Source organism: Heterodontus francisci, unplaced genomic scaffold, assembly GCF_036365525.1.
Source record: "Heterodontus francisci isolate sHetFra1 unplaced genomic scaffold, sHetFra1.hap1 HAP1_SCAFFOLD_704, whole genome shotgun sequence".
NCBI lineage: Eukaryota > Metazoa > Chordata > Chondrichthyes > Heterodontiformes > Heterodontidae > Heterodontus > Heterodontus francisci.
The window spans coordinates 136,890-141,430 of NW_027140132.1; the positions used below are offsets into that span (position 1 = coordinate 136,890).

At 47.0% G+C, this 4,541-nt stretch overlaps 1 non-coding gene across 1 annotated transcript; it reads right to left on the reverse strand.

The window, feature by feature from the left end:
• Window positions 1–329: 329 nt before the first annotated feature.
• trnas-cga (transfer RNA serine (anticodon CGA)) lies at window positions 330–401 on the reverse strand. The gene has a single exon. It is a non-coding gene; the product is annotated as a tRNA-Ser (tRNA).
• Window positions 402–4,541: the final 4,140 nt, after the last annotated feature.

A 4,541-nucleotide genomic window follows, 5' to 3' on the forward strand; every position in this document is an offset into this window, starting at 1 on the left:
AACTTGCAAACAGGCAGTACCTGGATTCGAACCCGGGTCCCTGGAGCTGTGAGGCTGCGGTGCTAACCACTGCGCCACTGTGCCGCCCTAAATAAAATAGCTCTGTTAAATATCAAGCAAATGCACAGTAAAAAGGTTCAGTGCTTGGACCTCAGTTATTTTCACTCTGTCAATGGCAGAGAAGGCTCGAGGAACCATGTGGCTACTCCTCATGTTCTTCCCAGTGTCCAGAATAAAGTGCAACATGACACTGATTTCAAGATGGCCGACACGAACGCAACGCACATCTTTTCTGGAAACATCACATTCAAAGTGAGAAGCTAATCATAAGGCACGGACGGGGATTGAACCCGTGATCTTTAGTTTTCGAGACTGACGCCTTACCACTTGGCCACCATGCCTTTTATTAATGGACACCTGAGACTCCAGAGGAGGATTTGTGATTCTTTTTCAATTTGGTTGAAACAGCATCGAGAAACATGCACAGAAATAAAGAGGGATTGTGGAATGGGTAACAGATCAGCCTCATTCACATCATCAGCATCATGAAATCTTCATTCAGACGTTCCATTCCCATCCTCAGCTTTTCTCACATCTGTACAGTAATATAAGAGTGGACATTGGGTTGTTACTGGGCAGATTATATAAATAGACTATGTGCATCATCACAGGAAGTGATGTAATATAATCTGTGTGGCACCTCATGGAGAGTTGTCGATGAAACCTTCAATGCAAGGTGTGTGGAGTAAACTCAGGTTATTTTAACCGTCAGATTCTTATAAATTCTGTACTAAGCCTTGACAGATATCAGAATATTATATGGGGGCCACAGTAAACCAAAGTGAAGATGGAGAAATCTTTGCCTGCACCTTTGAAAAGGTCACTGGACTGAACCAAGCCGAGGAGTGGCCGAGATGGTTCCAGAGGTTTGCAAGGTATCGTACTGCATCGGGTCTCGTGCAGAAGCCAGACATGGAACAGGTCAGTACGCTATTGTCTGCAATGGAGGGAGTGTGCAGGCAACATCCTCATGAAGAACAGAAGGCTACATGTGAAGAAGTTATTAAGGCACTCAAGACATATTTTAATTGAGGAAAAAAATGTCATCGTGGAGCCAAAGTTAAAATGCTGCATTTGCTGACAACGCAACCACCAGGTGACGCTGTACTAGCACATGCGCAAATGCAGCCTCTTCCACTGAAACGTCACTGTCTGTGACATTCAGGCAGCTGCCAGGATTAAAGATGGAGCTACTCAATTTATCACAGAAAACAACTTCGACCCAAAAATCCCCTCAAAGTTTGCCATCGCCGCCTCCGTCCCACCCCAACAGTCCCCCGCTACCTCTTGCGCATTCACGTTATATAGTACCAAGTCATCTTAATTCACCTAAAGTGAATTACTTTAGGAGCAGTGACTGTCGTTTCATAAGCAAATACGGCACATATCTACACAATGGACATGTTTTGGTTGATACTCGGAGAACGTTGCGCTGTTTGAAGTCTCATTAGAAGGACAGCACCTCTGACAGTGCTGCACACCCTCTGTAATTCAGTGAGGTTTCATAGAGTCATAGAGTTATACAGCACAGAAACAGGCCCTTCGGCCATCATGTCCGTGCCGGCCATCAAGTACCTATCTATTCTAATTCCATTTTCCAGCACGTGGCCGTAGCCTTGTATTCTGTGGCGTTTTGAGTGCTCATCTAGATACTTCTTAAATGTTGTGAGGGTTCCTGCCTCTACCACTCCTTCAGGCAATGTGTTCCAGATTCCAACCACCCTCGAGGTGAAACATTTTTTCCTCAAATCCCCTCTAAACAGCGCCATCCCATTCTCCGGACAATCATTCCCCGCTTCCCCCCATCCCACTCTCTGACTGCTCACTCCCCGCTTCACCCACCACCACCCCCATCCTGCTCTCTGGCCGCTCACACTCCAGGCCATGGGCTCTGCCGCTTCCCTCCTCTCGGCCACTCACTCCAACATTGCCCCATCACCCCTCGAGGCTCGCCTTGCTTTATCGGGTGGTGCGGTGAAGAATGATCGAATATTGGAGCGAGCGGCCGAGAGGAGGGAAGCAGCATGGCTTAGAGCTCGTGTCTGGAGGGACGTGGGGGGGAAGCGGGCCGTGAGTGGACGGAGAGAGGGCAGTGCGGGGGTGGGGGGGGAGCAAGTGGCCGGAGGGCGGGGGAGCGGGGTAGCGAGGAGCGGGCAGCGAGCGGCCTGGAGTGAGTGGCTGAGAGGGGGTAGAGAGTTTTCCCGCGCATGCGCCACTTCGTCCTGGAAGACGGAGGCTGAGCATGCGCAGCATCTCAGAGCGCAGGAGACTGTTTGTGCATGTGCGAGCTTGGAGCGCTCTGATGACGTCGGCTGGCTGCTGCATTGTCAGCAATCACTTTGAATTTAATAAGCGTACAAAACAGAAAGGGGAGAGTATTCATTCATTTATCAATGACTTGTACAATCTCACGGAGGATTGTGAATACCGCAACTTAAGGGAAGAACTGAATGGAGACAGGATTGTGTTCGGGGTATTAGACAACACCCTTTGAGATCATCTACAGTCCAGGGCTGGTCTCACATTAACGAAAGAGTTTCAATTGAGCAGACAAACAGAGGTTAGAAAGTTTAACCAATCCGTTGTCCAAGGGGACGGGGGAGTCTGATCTCGAGAGTTGCAGACTCAATTGAATTTGTTCAGAAAACAAAAGGAAAAATTAGGGGTAAAAGACAAGAAAGACGGGAAGAGCATCTAGTGGTAGCTGCAACCAATTGCAGTATGTGTGGCCGAGAGAGACACAAGTGGGAAAACTGCCTCGCCAAAGAAGCTGAGTGTTTTTCCTGCAGAAAGATGGGACACTTTCAGTCAGTGTGTGGCAGTAAAATACCAGCGCTGAATATAATTAAAGGGAAATCCCCAGAGAGCAAAAACATTAATGAAGTACAGAAAGTGTGGAAATACATTTTTTATGTGAAATCCAGGAAATAAAGTGAGAGTTGCTGGACGACAGAAATTCTGAAATATTTTAAGATAGAGGTAGATAGATTCTTGATAAACACGGGGGTGAAAGGTTATCGGGGGCAGTTGGGAATGTGGAGTTGAGGTAACAATCAGATCAGCCATGATCTTATTGAATGGTGGAGCAGACTCGAGGGGCCGAGTGGTCTACTCCTGCTCCTAATTGGTATGTTTGTATGTAAGAAAACATGTTCTAGATACAATGAGAACTATCATTTGTTTGGAAATGGATTTGAAACCCCCTTTTATCAAAAGGTGATAGAGCTTTAATTTTTCTACAATTAACAGACAAATCCTTGTGGAGTTGAGATTGACAGAAACAATGGGCTGGATTCTATAGAGCCCTCAACGTCGAGATCTGTGGTGGGGGTGGGGTGGGAGCCTCCTGAAGATGGCCCCGGATGAGGCACGCCATGGACCTCAACGCCGGCAGGGCCTGGCTCGATATTGCCGGCGACGGCGAGGCGTTGTGGGGGGACCCCCACCGCTCGGCAACGGGACCACAAACCTGCATTAATTATTATCCCATCACTTCCTGATATCCAGCTGCGATCTTCAGCCCGGTGACCGGCACTGCCGTGCCTTCGGAGCCCCATCCGGGGAAATGAGGTGCAACACTGGTGGGGAGGGGGGAGAAGGTAAGTTTCTCAGTGTGGGGGAGGGGGGACGGAGTCAAATTAATGTCATGGGTGTAGGGGATGGTGGGAAGGGTTATAGTTTACAGTTTGCGCAGTTTTGGGCGGAAGGTCAGATGGTAAAGGTAGGTTTTGGGAGGGAAGGGCAAATAATTAATTTAACTGTTATTGGGGGGATGGGAGAGAGGCAAAAGCAATGTATTTATTTCATTTCATTTCATCTTTCTTTAAATATTTTCCAGTCGGACTAACAGCCCGTTAAAAATGGCTGACACTCCAGTACAGTACTAAGGCAGTGTTGCACTGTCAGAAATGCTGTTTTTCAGGTGAGACAGAAAACTGAGGATCCCTCTGCCCTCTCAGGTGGATGTTAAAGGTACCATGGCACTATTTCAGAGAATAGAAGGGGAATTATTTCTGGGGTACTGGTCATTGTTTAACCCTGAATCAACATCACTTAAAAACAGATTATCTCGTTTTTATCACGTTGTTGTTTCTGGGAGCTTGCTGTGCGCACATTGGCCACCATGTTTCCTACATGACCACAGTGACTACACTTGGAAAGTCCTTCATTGGCTGTGAAAGGCTTTGCAACGTCCTGTGGTCGTGAAATGCAAGTCTTGCTTTTTCCATTGTTATCAATGTCATTGTGATCAAAAGATAGGATTCGTGAGCACAAAATTTAAATCAATTTCGATTAAAATAATGTAAAAGCATCTATATTCTTGCACTGCACTTAATAATCTCCATCCTCCTATCCTTACAGAGTGCAATGTCATCGACCCTGAAATTGATTCCACAATCTCATGGAATCACAGAGTCAGAGAATGTTTAAGGCACAGAAAGAGGCCACTTGACCCATCGTGTCTGTTCCACAAACAATTT